General features: G+C 46.2%; 1 protein-coding gene across 5 annotated transcripts in view; it reads left to right on the forward strand.

Annotated features, from left to right (window-relative positions):
* Positions 1-18,258, forward strand: part of LOC122542869 (sodium/calcium exchanger 3-like) — a 386,298-nt gene that overhangs the window by 90,069 nt on the left and 277,971 nt on the right. Inside the window, exon 1 of one of the 5 annotated variants that reach the window (XM_043680973.1) lies at positions 8,391-8,726. The exons of the other annotated variants lie outside the window; for them this stretch is intronic. The gene's annotated coding sequence lies outside the window, so the exon portion shown is untranslated. Of the gene's footprint in view, positions 1-8,390; positions 8,727-18,258 lie in introns of those variants that run through there. 5 annotated transcript variants of the gene reach the window in all.

Here is an 18,258-nt window from a genome sequence, read left to right on the forward strand (position 1 = left end):
AATGCCTTGCCAGTAGCAGTGGTGGACTCTCCTTCATTATGGGCATTTAAACGTGCATTGGATAGGCATATGGAGGATAGTGGGCTAGTGTAGGTTAGGTGGGCTTGGATCGGCGCAACATCGAGGGCCAAAGGGCCTGTACTGCGCTGTATTTTTCTATGTTCTATGTTCTATGTTATTACACACCTCTGGAGCAGGTGACACTTGAAACTGGGCCTTCTGACTCAAAGGTAGGGACTCTCCCAATGTACCACCAGAGCCCACTCTCTTGTCTTCTCTAGATACCCTTTCAACTTCAATCATTTTCTAAATTTCAATTGGGTCTGATCCAAGCAACCTATTGTCATTTTTCTGAATCTGTGCTGTGTGCGTCCATTCGAGGCAAGTGGCTCGAATTGAGTGTGGTACTCTAAACTGGATCTAAATAGAGGTTCATTTTGCATTTCAGAGTGATTGCCAGCGGTTGAGGCTGGTGGCAAGTTAGGTTAAACACATTGAGTTGAGAAGAGGACAAATGAATCTTTGATCTGAGCAGAAAATGTATTTGGAGGTGTTAGGTGAAGTAAACCATTGAGCTAAAAGAACCTTAGCAGATCAGTTCGACATGGCGGGCAATCAATATATTACAAAACACAGTGTCAGCTATGGCCCAGTGACGTGGAAATCCAGGCTGACAACTACATAAAGAACTAAGTGCCTGCTGCTGTCTTTTGAATAAGATGCAAAACCAAGGACCTATTTGTCCTCATGGATGGGTATAAATAATCTATAGCACCATACTGAAGGACAGGCCGGTGATTCTCTAGTGTCCTGGCAATACTCACCAATATTAGGAAAAGCACTTTCTGCTCATTACCATTGCTTTTGTAGGAGCTTGTTTCCTGAAGAATAGTTACAACTGAAACTTTGACTTGTCCACCTCCTGATGCTGCCTGGCTTGCTGTGTTCTTCCAGCCTCTTGCTTGTCTGTTTGCATATTAGCCGCCATATTTTCCTGTGTTACAAAAGTGCTTCATTGGTTTTGACAACTGGTATATCAGAAGTCGCTGTGGAATTGTTTACACATGCGCCTCACTTAGTTGTGAAATTACCTATAGTTCGTAGGACCAGAATAGATTAGATTACTTACAGTGTGGAAACAGGCCCTTCAGCCCAACAACTCCACACCGACCCTCCGAAGAGCAATCCACCCAAGCCCATTCCCCTACATCTAACACTACGGGCAATTTAGCATGGCCAATTCACCTAACCTGTACATTTTTGGACTGTGGGAGGAAACCGGAGCACCTGGAGGAAACCCATGCAGACACGAGGAGAATGTGCAAACTCCACACAGACAGTTGCCTGAGTCGGGAATTGAACCCGGGTCTCTGCCTCTGTGAGGCAGCAGTGCTAACCACTGTGCCACTGCGCTGCACACTGTGCCACCGAGCCGCCCAATGCATTTGATTTGTCTGAAAATTGGCATAAAATTATCTGTGAACTGCTGGCAGCCACTGGAGTCAAATGTGTGACTCCCTTCTGGACACTCTGACTAAGACTTTAACATGGCAAAGGAAAAGATTGATAATTATGGGCTTTACCAAAATGATTACTTTTTAAGTGGCAAGATGCCAATGAAGGAGGAATGTAGCTTGTTAAATGTCTAATTAATACCTCAACTTGTCTTATTAGTATTCAACTTTTTATCTTACCAAATGTGCCAAATAAGCTGGATCTTGAGCGTTCTCGACATGGAAGTCAGAACGGGTATCTGGTGACTTTAACTCACCGCTGGCTGCAATGAGCCACCATGTTGGTCAGCAGCGAACAGTGTCTCTGTGCATGGTCCATTAGCAACAGCCACTCGCATGCCTAGACAATGGACATTAGCTTCCAATATTTTCCAACCCCTTATTGGCACCCTTCCAATCTACTTTCAGGCATGACTTGGCGGTGCTGGCGTTGGACTGGGGTGGACAAAGTTACACATCACATAACACCAGGTTATAGTCCAACAGGCTTATTTGGAAGCACTAGCTTTCAGAGCGCTGCTCCTTCATCAGGTGGTTGTGGAGTATAAGATCGTAAGACACAAAATTTAAAGCCAAAGGTGTCCAGTATCATGGTGATGTGATACATTAAACAATTTTAGATCAAATCTTCCATCTTTTAGAATGGGATATGCTAGTTTCTGTTCTTTGTTATGTAAAACCCAGAACTTCTTTTAAATTACGTTCTCAAGATAGCTCAGCTTTGCTAACAATAGGTGCGTTATTGACTCATCGAGTGATGTTGCACAGAAATGAGTCATTTGGCCACTTGTGCTCATGTATGGGTCTGCAAATTTTTCCTTTTAACTATTTGCTTGATGACTTTTGGAAAGTTACTGCTAAATTCTGCTTCAACAGGCAGCACATTCCACATTATAATAACTCAACAAAGAAAACCTTCTCAAAGTCCCTATAAGATTATTTTTCTAGTTGTCAAGTAATTCAAGTCTATGGAGTTTGTCATGGTCTCACTGAGTAGCAGAACAGACTGAAGGGGTGAAATGACCTCCTCCAGTGTCGAAATGTGTATCATCTGGTTATTGACAATTCTGCCAATTGAAAATGTCTCTCCAACGTTATCCCACAAAATTCTTTCATGTGTTGCCCCGTCATTAGCACATGTCAGTAACTCAAAGGTGTGTCAAGCCAGTGCTGCTACCTGCATAATGATCTACTAACTTGGAATATCTTGGGCTATGGGTGTCTCACCTATGCATTCCCACAGACTACTTGCTCCTTTTTTCTTCGTAAGGCTGTTCAACTCTTGATATGATGTTAGACTCCTATATCTATATCTGTACCATAGTTTTCAAATATAGTTCTCTAATGTAATGTTCAAGACTCCACTCTTCCACATCCTTACTCTAGACTGGCAGCTTCTCTTTTGCTGATGCCAGTCATATCTTCAGTTACATCGTCATGATTTACATAAATCTCATTTACCTCCAAGTTTCTCTGTGATTAGCCTCATTTTAATTGCTTATTTTTATCATTTTGCAGACTCTCAGGAGGATGATACCTGCTTTTTTGGGGCTAACTCATCTGACTGTATCAGAAGAATCCTTAACTAAGGCAGAAATTGCTGGAAAGACTTAGATGCTGTAGGGTGACATGGTGGCACAGTGGTTAACACTGCTGCCTCACAGTGCCAGGGGATCCACGTTTAATTCCAGGCTGTCTATGTGGAATTTGCATATTCTCCCCATGTCAGCATGGGTTTTAACTGGGTGCTCTGATTTCCTCTAACAGTCCAAAGATGTGAGGTTTGGTGGATTGGCCATGCTAAATTACCCTGTAGTGTTCAGGTGGATTAGCCATGGTAAATGTAGGATTATGAGGATAGAGTGGGACTGGATGGGATGATCTTCAGAAGATCAGTGTCCTTGATGGGTCGAATGGCTTCTATCTGCACGGTAGGAATTCTATGATCCATAGTATCTGTGGAGAGACATTTTGAGTTTAGTGGCCCTTCTTCAGAACACTATCTGTATATTGAATTGCTGCTTTGAAGAATCTCTGGTATAGTTGTCCGTAGGTATATTGTCCCTGATATTGCTTGCTCCTTGTTTCTCAGGTAGGTTCTTCAATCCTTACATTCTTTTATTTACATTTCTACCTAATAAGTTCTCAGATATAGGTCTCTAGTATAGCGTCTAAGATTTCTTCATATTCTGCCAATTCCTCCATCACTGTTGCATCTGTCCAGTGATGCCAACTTTGACAAGGGATCTCCTCAACCGAGGATTCCTCACCACTGTCTGGTTGGCAGCCATGTCCAACCAATCTCCCGCTCTTTGGCCCTCACTCCTTCTCTTCCCTCACACAACAGCAAGAGGATCCCCCTCAGACTCACTACCATCCCACCAGCATCCACATTCAAAAGGATCACGAGCCACCATTTCCGCGAGTTCAAGCTGAACACTAACAGCAGACACATATTCCCCTCCCTTCACTTGTCAGTCATCTGCAGGGACTGTTTCCTCCAGGGCACCCTTGTCCACTTCTCCTCTCAACACCTCCTGGCACCCCCACTTCCTGAGCAATCACAAAGGTGTAACATCTGCCTGTTTACTTCCTCCCTCCTATCCAAGGCCCCAGACACACCTTCCAGTGAAGCAGCATTTTACTCCATCTAGTCTACTGCACTCCTTGCTCATAATGCGGTCTCCTCTACATTTGGGAGATGAAGCAAAGACTGGGTGATCACTTTGTAGAACATCTGTGTAGTGTCCGCAAAAATGACCCTGAGCTTCCCTGTTCTGGACTGGTACATTTTCACAATTATTAGAGATATGTCATAGTTACATCATTATGTTTTACATGAATCTTATTACACCACATGGGAATCACACCAGTGATCACCAATTGCAGAAACATTCACGGCTCAGAAAGGTTGCTGCTGTTATGCACAGGAGCTGAAAATGGATCTCACACGTTGATGGTGCAGAGACCACTGCATTGAAGTGTGCTGTTTTCAATGCATTTGTTCTGAACATTAAACACACCAGATATTTCCCAAGTGGGGACAACGCAGACAGAATGTTATTTAAATGTAAATTAACTGAAGTCAGTTGCAAATTAACGTAACTCTGTACCACTGGTGTCAACAGCTATCACCGTGGGTTTCTCCCCTGCTCTGCAGTGTAATATTCTTGACATTTGCTGTGACACATGAGTCTCCAAAGTCTTTCTTACACATGGAATGGCACTCCTGCCGGAATGACACTCCTCATTCTTCCCTGTGTTACAACTGCTTTCTTGTAACGGCCAGGTCAGTGTGACACTGGAATGCTTTGGAAAATATATTGCCAAAGCTTCAGAGCAGGGTTCATTATGGGATTGGAGAAGAAATGAAAAGGCCAGTCGGGTGAAATGCCTTGTGAAAGTTCACCTCAATATCCTCCTTGCTATATTCATCAACACTCTCTGTGACTTCAAGAAAGGACTCAATCAGTTTGGTCGAGCAAGTTCACCTTTCTCAAATATGAGTGGACTATTAACCTGACTAACCCATTCTTTCACTCATTTAAGTTTGTCCTTGGAAATGGTCTCCTATGGTTTTCTACCTTTAACCTCAGACTGACCTGTTCTGTATTTAACAAGTTTACCCCTCTCCATATTTTGAAGAGGGATGTAACATTTTGGAATCTTCCAGTCATAGAACATAGAACATTACAGTGCAGTACAGGCTGTTCAGCCCTCATTGTGTGCTGACCTGTGAAACCAATCTGAAGCCCATCTAACTAGTGGGCGGCACGGTGGCACAGTGGTTAGCACTGCTGCCTCACAGCGCCAGAGACCCGGGTTCAATTCCCGCCTCAGGCGACTGACTGTGTGGAGTTTGCACGTTCTCCCCGTGTCTGCGTGGGTTTCCTCCAGGTGCTCCGGTTTCCTCCCACAGTCCAAAGATGTGCAGGGTCAGGTGAATTGGCCATACTAAATTGCCCGTAGTGTTAGGTAAGGGGTAAATGTAGGGGTATGGGTGGGTTTCGCTTCGGCGGGTCGGTGTGGACTTGTTGGGCCGAAGGGCCTGTTTCCACACTGTAATCTAATCTAATCTAATTTACACTATTCCATTTTCATCCATATCTTATCCAATGACCATTTAAATGCTCTTAAAGTTGGTGAGTCACCACTGTTGCAGGCAGGCCGTTCCACACCCCTCCTACTCTCTGAGCAAAGAAACTACCTCTGACATCTGTCCTGTATCTACCACCGCTCACCTTAAAGCTATGCTCCCTCGTGCTAGCCATCACCATCCGAGGAAAAAGACTCTCACCATCCACCCTATCTAACCCTCTGATTATATTATAGTCCTTTAGTGTCACTCCGATATCCAAATAGGTTGAAAGACTGTGCTTATTTCATCTTTGCTTCCCCCAGAAGCTGAGGATGTATTCTATCTGGTCCAGGAAACTTGTTAACTTTGAGGGAAGCTGACAATTTCATACTCCTTGCTGTCTATTTTTATCCAATCAGAAATCTCTATTTCCCATTCATCTGCTGCAAAGTTAGAAGAACCTTTTGTGAAGACAGATACAAATAATTCGTTCAGTGTCACCATTTTTCCTCGAATGTCAGAGGCTGAGGGGTGACCTAATAGAGCTTTATAAAATAATAATGGGCAATGATAGGGTAAATAGACAAGGTCTTTTCCCTGGGGTGGGGAAATCCAGAACTACAGGGCATAGGTTTAGGGTGAGAGGGGAGACCTTGTCATGCAGAGGGTGGTGTGTGTATGGAATGAGCTGCCAGAGGAAGTGGTGGAGACTGGTACAATTACAACCTTTAAAAGGCATCTGGATGGGTATATGAACAGGAAGAGTTTAGAGGGATATGGGCCAAGTGCTGGTGAGTGGGGCTAGATTAGAATAAAAGCAAATTATTGCGGATGCTGGAATCTGAAACCAAAAGAGAAAATACTGGAAAATCTCAGCAGGTCTGACAGCATCTATAAGGAGAGAAAAGAGCTGATGTTTCGAGTCTAACTGACCCTTTGATTAGGATATCTGGTCGGCATGGACGAGTTGGATTGAAGGATCTGTTTCTGTGCTGTACATTTCTGTCGACTCTACAAGATTTCCCTATTGTTTTATTTTGATTTTCCTAATTGGCTCCACTATTCATTTAACTATCCCATGTCTTCTTATATGCTTGTAGAATATTTTGGGATTCCTTTATATTACACTCTGACCTGAGAGGGTTTTAGATTAATTTGCGATAGTCTCATAATCACCATTTTCCAGGTTTGTGGATCGAATTTAAATTCCGCTAGTCCCTATGGTGGGATTGGAATCCAGATTTCAGACTATTCACCAGGCTCTGGATGATTAGTCCAGTGACATTGCAACTACATAGCCATTTTTCCCAGAAAATGTGTAATTTCCTTTGCACTGATCTATCTTCAGGTGCCTAGTCCTTAAACTCTGGAATGCTCTCAGTCATACAGCGTGGGAACAGACCCTTTGGTCCAACTAGTCCATGCTGACCATGTTCCCAAACTAAACGATTCCCACTTGCCTGCAATGAGCCCATATCTTTCCAAACCCTTTCTATTCCTGTACTTATCCAACTCTCCCTAAAACTTTCATCTTCTCTCTCCTCCTTTAAGACATTCTTCAGGTGTGCCTCTTTGACAGGCTTTTAGTCACTTATCCTTATTTTTTTTCTCTGTCTATATTCTCCATATCATGGGATGTTTGCATTCGTTGTCTTTTCCAAGTTACCATCAAGCTTGTTAGGCCATTTACTCCCATAAACCACCTGTAGTGTCAGATCGAGTAAGGGTGGCAGACTTGCATTGTGAATTTCACCAGTGAGTCAAATGGGGCTTAGTTTTTAAATGAAAGTAGATGGTAGCTTTATGGCGCAATTCCTGAGACTAGCCTTCAACTCTGGCTGTCCACTGGGATTTGAATGCATGTGCCCAGAGCTTTAGCCTGGGCCTGAAGAAGGGCTTATGCCCGAAACGTTGATTCTCCTGTTCCCTGGATGCTGCCTGACCTGCTGCGCTTTTCCAGCAACACATTTTCAGCCCTGAAGATTACGAGTCCAGTGACATTACCATTACTCCATGTCTCCCACTTACACTTCTCTGTGTGGCTTGGTGCCAAATTCTTTGTCTGATGATGGTCACATGACACAGTAAGCCAAATAACCTCTTTCTGTACCCTGGAAATTCTGAGATTCTTGCAGATGATTTATACTTGTAGAATCCCTACAGTGTGGAAACAGGCCCTTCAGCCTAACAAGTCCACACTGACCCTCCGAAGAGCAATACACCCAGTCCCCTATCATATATTTACTCCTGACTAATGCACTGAACCTGCACACCCCTGAACACTACAGGCAATTTAGGATGGCCAATTCACTAACCTGCACATCTTTGGATTGTGGAAGGAAACCAGAGCACCGGGAGGAATCCCATGCTGACACGGGGAGAATGTTCAAACTGCACACAGACAGTCACCCGAGGTTGGAATTCAACCCAGGTCCCTGGTGCTGTGAGACAGCAGTGCCAACCACTGAGCCAAGGAGCTGTATTCATGCTGGTTATTCTTGTATCAATTCTTCAAAACCTGTAGAGTTTCACTGGTTAAGCAGGGAGTAATCAAGAGAAGCAATGCTACAATATGTGACTGATGTTGCGGGGAAATGTTCAGATGTGAAATAAGCCAGAAACAGAACAGCTGATGCTGCCTATATGTCAGGTTTTACGGTACCTTTAAGCTGTCATTTCTTTCTGTGCAGTCAATTAATAATTTCACAGCACCACCAGTTCTGTTTTTTTACAACATGCTGCATTTTCTGACATCATCGCTCCTGCAAGCAGTGTGCTAAAGCCTGTCTTTTTCACAGCAGGTTCTCTGGGAGATTCCCGAGGTTTCACGGAATCCCGCTGCAGCTCGAGGTTCCCAGGAATTTTCTCTCTCTCTCTCTCTCTCTCTCTGGCTGTGGTGGCAGGTTTAATGGGATTTCCCTGAGTTCAATGAAGGCTGCAGCATCAGGAATTACCCAATCTCATCGAGTCAGCTCCTTCGAACAAGCTGAGATGTACTAGCTTCAGCAGTTGATGCAGCAGTGCTGAGTCTGAGCTAGCTGAGCAAATCTCGGGATCTCCCTTCTCGCCGGGAATTCCCAGCGTCAGGAGTTGCCCCCCAGCAACCCCGGGTCGTCGTGGGCTTCCCAATATTTGTGAGTAAGCTTCTTAACTGCGAGTGTGAAACGAGGAGGGAAGCAGCACAACAGAAAAATATTAAACTGCTTCCTCCGACACGAGGGAGCTCCAGTGCTATGTGAGCGTTGAATGTTTAATGATAAAATGACAAGGGTGGGGGAAATTAATAGAAAATCGCAGCAGCTGTTGCAGAGTGCGATCCAACAAAATGGCGGGCATACCTACCTGTTAGCTGGTTCCCATAACCGAAACTGGGATGTGATGTGGCCTCCTGGCATTTTATTTCAGTAAACAAAATGGTTGGGAGGGGGGGGGGTGGTGGTGGTGGTGGGAATGAAGAAGATTTGAGATCTGCAACACACCTCAGGGGGGCCAGAAAAGTGTGTGAGCAGTTTGATCGAATCTAACAGCAACCAGTGCACTTGTTCAATACCGATTATTATTGAATCCCATTTCCCCCCTTCAATCCTTTGAAGGGTCAGCTGACTTTGGATGTTGGTCCTGCACCCAAGTCCCGCTCAGTCAGGGACTGAGTCCTGCTTTAAGGGAGCTGTTTGTCCTGTTTGATTTAAGATACAGTCTGATTTGATACGTGAGTTGCCTAGAAATTTCTAGCTTGTGCATAAAGATCCAGAATGATTTTGATGCACTTCAGTTCCAGGTTTCACGGACTGAGGGCTGCTGGGATTAAATTCCAGGGAATGCTGCTGGATATACCTGTGCTGGGTGACCTTTCCTTTCAGCTTGGTCCTCTGCTGTATCTGAGGAATTTAATCCTATATGCAGGTTATGGTGAGGTGGTGATTTTTGGGGTGAAAGAGAGGGTAAAAATGGGACCAACGTGCATCAGCTGTTAAATAACCCCAGAAGGAAAACGGGGCGGAAACAGCAGAGGACAGGTCATCTGATACAGCTTGTCAAATTTCAGGCTCCTGGCATCCAAATTATTGCATTAATTTCCTTGTCAGAATTCCTGAAGTCGGGTTCCTTACCCACTTTGCTGGCTGCACCTCAACTCCACTGATGAAACATTGACACAATTTTGAACCCCTGTTCCCTTCAGTTTTGACCCTATCTGACCCACCCACCCCTTTCTTGATCTCGTCTCTACCCCGAACCACACCCACATCCTGACTCTCACACCTATCCCAATCTCCATTCCCAATCCCTGCGTCCCGATTCTAACCCCCCCAAACCAGTCTCGGCGACGTCCCAGCACAATCTTGAGCCATGTCATGAATCCCACCCCTACTCTGAATCCTGAGCCCATCTGATCTCTCAACTGATTCTCTCCAATGAGGTACATTTGAAATGCAGTCAGTCATGCAGTATTGAAAAATGCAACAGCCACTTTTTGTGCGCAACAGATCCCACAAATTGCCACTTTGCATTAATGTCTACAGCTTTCCTCACTGTCGAGTGGTTATAAGCTCGAGCCTCTGTTGCCTCACTATTGTGAGTGGGAAAGGGCATTGCTCTGTGTGAGCAAGAGCAGAGCTGTACATATGGAACCTGTGTTGAAATGTATGCTGAGATATGGGATTCAACTAGCCTCTTTTTCTTGAGAAGAGTGCTGGTTCATAGTTCCTTGAAAGTGGAGCCACAGATACACAAGTGGAGTTTGGTATGCTTTCCTTTATTGGTCAGAGCATTGAGTATAGGAGTTGGAAAGTCATGTTGAGGCTGTACAGGACATTGGTTAGGCCACTTTTGGAATACTGTGTGCAGTTCGGGTCTCCCTCCTATAGGAAGGATGTTGTGAAACTTGAAAGGGTTCAGAAAAGATTGACAAGGATGTTGCCAGGGTTTGAGCTGCAGGGAAAGGTTGAATACACTGGGGCTGTTTTCCCTGGAGCATCAGAGGCTGAGGGGTGACCCTATAGAAGTTTATAAAATCACGGGGGGCATGGATAGGTTAAATAGATAAGGTCTTTTCCCTGGGGTGGGGGAATCCAAAACTAGAGGGTGTATATTTACAGTCAGAGGGGAAAGTTTTAAAAGGGAGCTAAGGGGCAACTTTTTCATGCAGAGGGTAGTGTGTGTATGGAATGCTCTGCCATAGGAAGTGGTGGAGGCTGGTACAATTACAACATTTAAAAGACATCTGGATGGGTACATGAATAGGAAGGGTTTAGAGGGATATGGGCCAAGTGCTGGCAAATGGGACTAGATTAATTTAGGATATCTGGTCAGCATGGGTGATTTGAACTGAAGGGTCTGTTTCCGTGCTGTACATCTCTGTGACTTGTTAGTAACAGCAGAGGAACTCATCAGTGAAACACCCTGTCACCGGAGATGGTCCTGATACTGTACAGACAGATACTGGGTCAGGCTGTGCTTGGGGGTACAGAGAAGGTGGAGCTGAGATTCTGAGTGGGGTTATGATGTAGGTACTAATTTCAGACATTGGGATTACGAATTTCTTGCAGGTGGGCGTTTGCCACACTGGACTGGGAAGCTTTTTGGCATCAGTAACAACAACGTGCCTTCACGTACCTTTAATATAGTAAAAGAGTTGGCTAACCTTTTTACATGGAGGGGACACTTGGAAATGTTTTCCTCTTGGGTGCCAGTGTGCACATTTCAGAAAGACATGGGTTGACACAACAGTAAACCAAAACCTTGCCAAAAAAAGTAATAAGCTTATAGTTTAAATGTGTAATTTAGTTAAAATGACCATTAAAATGTGTCAAGCAACCAAACTAAATAGTAAAGCCATATTTTTGTTGATTTGGTTGAGAAGCAGAACTAGAGAGAGAAAAAGAACATCAGCCCAAATCCATGATCACCAGGGAAGGGGAGGGGGGGTGCAGGTGAAGATTGTAATGTTGTCCTATGCTTGTCTCTGGTGGGGCACACTCCAAGCTGGCCTCAGTGGAGTTCACATGATAGTGGATAACAGAAGTCTTTTCAGCCTGGGATTTCTTCATCTCGCAGCCTGCTTTCCTTCTCTCCCTCTTCTACTCTCTTACCCCTTTCTGTCTTTCACTTTCATCCCTTTTTCTCTCTCTCTCTCTCTCTCTTTCTCTCCTGTCCCCCCTCTCTTTACTTCTGCCCTGATCTCTCACCAGTCTCACTCTGCCCCAATTTGGAGATGCCGGTGTTGGACTGGGGTGTACAAAGTTAAAAATCACACGACACCAGGTTATACTCCAACAGGTTTAATTGGAAGCACTAGCTTTCAGAGCGACGCTCCTTCAACCACCTAGCACAACCACCTGATGAAGGAGCGTCGCTCTGAAACCTAGTGCTTACAATTAAACGTGTTGGAGTATAACCTGGTGTTGTGTGATTTTTAACTTTTTACTCTGCCCCCTTTAACTTCAAGAGAATAATCCATGAGGATTTGTGATCCAAAAATATGAATCAGCAATAATACCATACCAGCAAACATTGTGCGTTGAAATAAAGTGGGCAAGTTCTTTTCTCTGGAGAAATCCAGCTTGGTAAGAATAGATTTGTTTTCAAAAATGAAACTAAGAAATAACTAGAAGAGTGATCCGACGGCCTGACTATCCCTCCCTCCCTCGCGGTTATGGCTCGATGTACAGTTGCTCTCTGCCATCCGATCCTCAGTGGCGTCACCCCATGGTGTGATTCTCAACTCTTCTGAAACCAGAGTCTCTCTGAAAGCCTTCTAATCCCAGACATGGCCCATAGTCTCACACCATAGCTCCAGGCTGGTCCTCTCGTCCACTCCCACATTTGCTGCTGATCAACTCACCAGTCAGCCCACAGTGTCCCGCCCAATCTTTCACTCATTACTCACCTGTGTTTGAAACTCCAGCCGAACGAATGAGCTGTAAACTCCTTGAGCGGTAAAGCAGATGTCGAGCTGTTCAAAATGCTCGGGCAGGGCCTAAGAGGCCCATGGTTTAGGCACCCACAGAATAATACATTTCGAGGCATTTTATGGAAGGGATCCCCCTCCAAAAAATGACACTGAACCATTAATCACAAGTGGTTAATATCTTGATTAATTTGGTAAGTATTAAGGTGTGCCTTAATGAAGGAGGGATGCAGAAATGTTTTGGAGGGAACATCAGAGCTCAAGGCCTATCACGGCGCCAGTGGAGTTGTGATAGAAACTGAGATGCGTTAGAATCTGGAAATAAAGAAGCATTGGAACCCCGTAAAGATTTACAGCTGGAAACAGGATTAAAACCTGCTAATAATCATGATTTGGAGATGCCGGTGTTGGACTGGGGTGTACAAAGTTCAAAATCATACAACACCAGGTTATAGTCCAACAGATTTATTTGGAAGCACTAGCTTTCGGAGCGCCGCTCCTTCATCAGGTGGTTGTGTGGGAGCGGCGCTCCGAAAGCTAGTGCTTCCAAATAAATCTGTTGGACTGTAACCTGGTGTTGTGTGATTTTTAACTGCCTATCATCAGTTTCGTTGCTAACTGTCATTGGGAGCAGCCTGCAGGATGCCATCATAAAATCGTGACACGGAATCGAGTTCCCTGCATTGTTTCTGGTCCACATTAGAATTAACATTTGACAATGTGGCAGTGGTGCATCGTGACATACAGGAGGAATATAAGAGTACTTTAATGGATGCATCTGACCTTTGGTAAACATTTCACACAGTGAGATAATCTACTGAGCATATTTGAAGCGTTTGCCTGTTATTTTGACCATGACTGATAGCAAGCAGCTAGAAATTAAAAGTGGTAAAGGGAGAAAATGGCTGTCTGGAGCATAACATGGAGAAAGGACTTGGTATTTATAATGCACCTTGTAAGACCTCAAAATGTCTAAGCAACTCACAACCAGTTTAGGTTTTCTTTTGTAGCATAGCTATTGTTGTCATGTAGATAACATATGGCAGCTGTGAGCTCCACCCAGTTTTAATTATCAACCTCTTTGCATGTGTTATGACACTTCTATTAAATTTGTGGGCGCCGTGAGTGTTTATTGCCCATTCCTAATTTTCCAGAGAGCAGTTAAGAGTCAATCACATGTGGGCAACACAGTGACTCAGTGGATAGCACCGCTGCCTCACAGCGCCAGGCACACAGGTTCGATTCCACTCTTGAGTAAGTGTGTGGAGTTTGCACATTCTCCCCGTGTCTGCGTGGGTTTTCTCCGTGTTCTCCGGTTTCCTCCCACAGTCCAAAGATGTACCAGTTGCATGGATTGGCCATAGTGTTCAGGGATGTGCAGGTCAGAGGGTTTAGCTATGGGAAATACAGGGATAGGGTAGGGGGGTGGGTGTGTGTGTTGATTGGCCTTCGACACTGTAAGGACGCTACAAGTCTGGAATCATACGTGGGTCAGCCTGGGTAAGGTTTCCTTCTCCAAAAGGTATTACTGAATCAGATGGATTATTATAACCATCAGAAGTGACAGCATGATTGCCATTAAACTCACTTTTGTTAAATTCCAGATTTATATTGTCCTCAAATTTCACTTTTTGCCATGGTGGGATTTGAACCAAGTCCCTAGAATACTGTCCTAGGGTTCTAGATTACCACTATACCACCACCTGCACTCTGGCCATCACATCCTGAATTGAAATTTTCTGGCCCAGAGGTTGGGATATTCCCATTTCGTCCCTGTGTCCTGGTATTTAGAAGCAACCCATGGTTATACAGAGACAAGGTGCATACATTCTCAAGGTAGTATAGACACTCCAAGGACAATACAGACAGGGTGCATACATTCCCAGGATAGTACAGACACTCCTAGAATAATATAGAGACAGGATAGTGCAGTTACTGGGCAGAGCGACAGTGACAGGGCAGTAGAGACATCCCCAGAGCAGTTCATGTAATTCAAGAACTGCACAGGTCTGTACTGAGACTCCCGACACAGTATAGAGCAATGGAAACACTCCCAAAATGAATACTCCCAGGACAGTGCAGACACTCCCAGGGCAGAATGGATACCCCCAAAACAGCGCAGACACTCCCAGGGCAAAATGAATACACCCCAGAACAGTGCAGACACTCCCAGGGCAGAATGGATACCCCAGAGGACAGTGCAGACACTCACAGAGCAGAATGGATACCCCCAGAACAGAGCAGACACAGCCAGGGCAGAATGGAGACCCCCCAGAACAGTGCAGACACAGCCAGGGCAGAATGGATATCCCCAGAACAGTGCAGACTCAGCCAGGGCAGAATGGATATCCCCAGAACAGTGCAGACACAGCCAGGGCAGAATAGATACCCCCAAGACAGTACAGACACTCCCAGGGCAGAATGGATACACCCCAGGACAGTGCAGACACTCCCAGGGCAAAATGGATACACCCCAGGACAGTGCAGACACTCCCAGGGCAGAATGGATACCCCCAGAACAGAGCAGACACAGCCAGGGCAGAATGGATATCCCCAGAACAGTGCAGACACAGCCAGGGCAGAATGGATACCCCCAAGACAGTGCAGACACTCCCAGGGCAGAATGGATACCTCAGGATAATGCAGACACTCCCAGGGCAGATTGGATACACCCCAGGACAGTGCAAACACTCCCGGGGCAGAATGGATACCCCCAGGACAGTACAGACACTCCCAGGGTAGAATGGATACCCCAGGACAGTGTAGACACTCTCAGGGCAGAATGGATACCCCAGGACAGTGCAGACACTCCCAAGGCAGATTGGATACCCCCCAGGACAGTGCAGACACTCCCAGGGCAGAATGGATACCCCCAGGACAGTACAGACATCTCCCAGGGTAGAATGGATACCCCAGGACAGTGTAGACACTCTCAGGGCAGAATGGATACTCCAGGACAGTGCAGACACTCTCAGGGCAGAATGGATACCCCAGGACAGTGCAGACACTCCCGGGGCAGAATGGATACCCCCAGGACAGTACAGACACTCCCAGGGTAGAATGGATACCCCCCAGGACAGTGCAGACACTCCCAGGGCAGAATGGATACCCCCCAGGACAGTGCAGACACTCCCAGCGTATAATGGATACCCCAGGACAGTGCAGACATTCCCAGGGTAGAATGGATACCCCAGGATAGTGCAGACACTCCCGGGGCAGAATGGATACCCCCAGGACAGTGCAGACACTTCCAGGGTGGAGTGGATACCCCAGGACAGTGCAGACACTCCCAGGGCAGAATGGATACCCCCAGAACAGTGCAAACACTCCCAGGGCAGAATGGAGACCCCCCAGAACAGTGCAGACACTCCCAGGGCAGAATGGATACCCCCAGGACAGTGCAGACACTCCCAGGGCAGATTGGATACCCCTAGGACAGTGCAGACACTCCCAGGGTAGAATGGATACCCCCAGGACAGTGCAGACACTCCCAGGGTAGAATGGATACCCCAGGACAGTGCAGACACTCCCAGGGTAGAATGGATATCCCCAGGACAGTGATGACACACCCAGGGTAGAATGGATACCCCCCAGGACAGTGCAGACACTCCCAGGGTAGAATGGATACCCCAGGACAGTGCAGACACTCCCAGGGCAGAATGGATACCCCAGGACAGTGCAGACACTCCCAGGGTAGAATGGATACCCCCAGGACAAAGCAGACACTCCCAGGGCAGAATGGATATCCCCAGGACAGTGCAGACACTCCCAGGGCAGAATGGATACCCCCAGAACAGTGCAGACACTCCCAGGTTTGTACAGAGACATGGTAGTAGTCATATTCCTTCCCTGAAATATTTTTAGCATATGTTGCTCTGCCTCTCTGTGCTTTTTGATTTAATTTTCCGTTTGAAATATGCACACCAAGCCTTGGGCTGTTTGATAGGAGTGGAGCAATAGTTGTTGGGTCTGTGCCAGTGAGCTCTGTATAAAACAATGCTTGTGTAATCAAAGGAAATCCCGGAGGTCGTGTGGGTGTGATTTAATACATGTATTCCTTATTTAATATACAGGAATTACAGTTTTCAATTCTTGTGCTTGGCCTTTGCTATTAAGCCCTGATTGAAGTGGCAGTGCTCTCATTTACAGGTTATGACTGCACGTTGTAGGTGTTTGGTAGTCCCTCAGAAGAAAGATGAAACTTGCTCAGGGCAAGAACCTCTGCTTGGCGTCTTATATCATGAGGCTGTAAAGCTGCACCTACTTACCACATGGTACTGCCTGACCAGGATGCACCCATTCTTACTGCCTGCTGAAGGCAGATGGGAAGGATTTGAAAGTTGATGATCAACTTGTTTGGCCGCATTGTGACCACACCCTCCCTGGAGATAGCACTCGAACTCAGAGCTTTTGCCCAGAGGCAGGGACACTACCTGTTGGAAAACAAGAATCTCCCACTATTTCAGCACACTTTCAGAACTACTTGGGGACTGCTGTGCTGTTGGAGACACGGTCTGCCCTTTCAGGTGAACAATGCTTGTTTAGAAGAGATGGGGTTCTCGGGCCAATATTATCCCTCAACCCAAATTGCTTTAACAGAGCTATTTACTAATTTACCAGGTCATGGCTGTTTAGATTAGATTAGATTAGATTACTTACAGTGTGGAAACAGGCCCTTCGGCCCAACAAGTCCACACCGACCCGCCGAAGCGTAACCCACCCATACCCCTACATTTACCCCCTTTACCTAATACTACGGGCAATTTAGCATGGCCAATTGCTGCTTGTTCTGCAGAAGTTGCACATTGATGAGACCTCTGATTTGTGAATGGTGATAGTGTGCTTGCCTCTGAGCATGTTAATTTGCTTGACATTTTCGACCTATATCACTCATTTGCAGGAATATGAAATGGAGAGCCGATTCCTAACTATCTCCACGGCAGTACACAGTCACTCCATTGCTTCTTATTTTCAGTTGAGCAACGGCAGCTTTAGGTGTCCACCCAGGGCAGTAAGGGACCTTTACAGAGCAGTAGAGGCACTGCTCGATCAGTACAGCCACCTTTATGGAGACAGAGATGCTCCCAAACCTATATAGGTATTCCCAGGGTGCAGTGCAGAGATTCCCACATAGTCCAGTGCAGATGCTGCCACTGCAGATCCTCCTCCTGCAGCTGTGCAGATCCTCCTGGTGGAGCTGTGCAGATCCTCCTGCTGGAGCTGTGTAGATACTTCTGCTGGAGCTGTGCAGATCCTCCTGGTGGAGCTGTCCAGATGCTCCTGCTGGAACTGTGTAGATCCTCCCCCTGGAGCTGTGTAGATTCTCCTCCTGGAGCTGTGCAAATCCTCCTGCTGGGGCTGTGTAGATCCTCCTGCTGGAGCTGTGCAGATCCTCCTGCTGGAGCTGTGTAGATCCTCCCCCTGGAGCTGTGTAGATCATCCTCATGGAGCTGTGCAGATCCCACTGCTGGAGCAGTGCAGATCCTCCTGCTGGAGCTGTGTAGATCCTTCTGCTGGAGCTGTGCAGATCCTCCTGCTGGAGCTGTGTAGATCCTCCTGCTGGAGTTGTGCAGATCCTCCTGCTGGAGCTGTGTAGATCCTCCTCCTGGAGCTGTGCAGATCCTCCTGCTGGAGCTGTGCAGATCCTCCTCCTGGAGCTGTGTAGATCTTCCTCCAGGAGCTGTGCAGATCCTCCTGCTGGGGCTGTGTAGATCCTCCTGCTTGAGCTGTGTAGATCCTCCTGCTGGAGCTGTGCAGAT

Source organism: Chiloscyllium plagiosum, chromosome 41 (assembly GCF_004010195.1).
Source record: "Chiloscyllium plagiosum isolate BGI_BamShark_2017 chromosome 41, ASM401019v2, whole genome shotgun sequence".
Lineage (NCBI taxonomy): Eukaryota > Metazoa > Chordata > Chondrichthyes > Orectolobiformes > Hemiscylliidae > Chiloscyllium > Chiloscyllium plagiosum.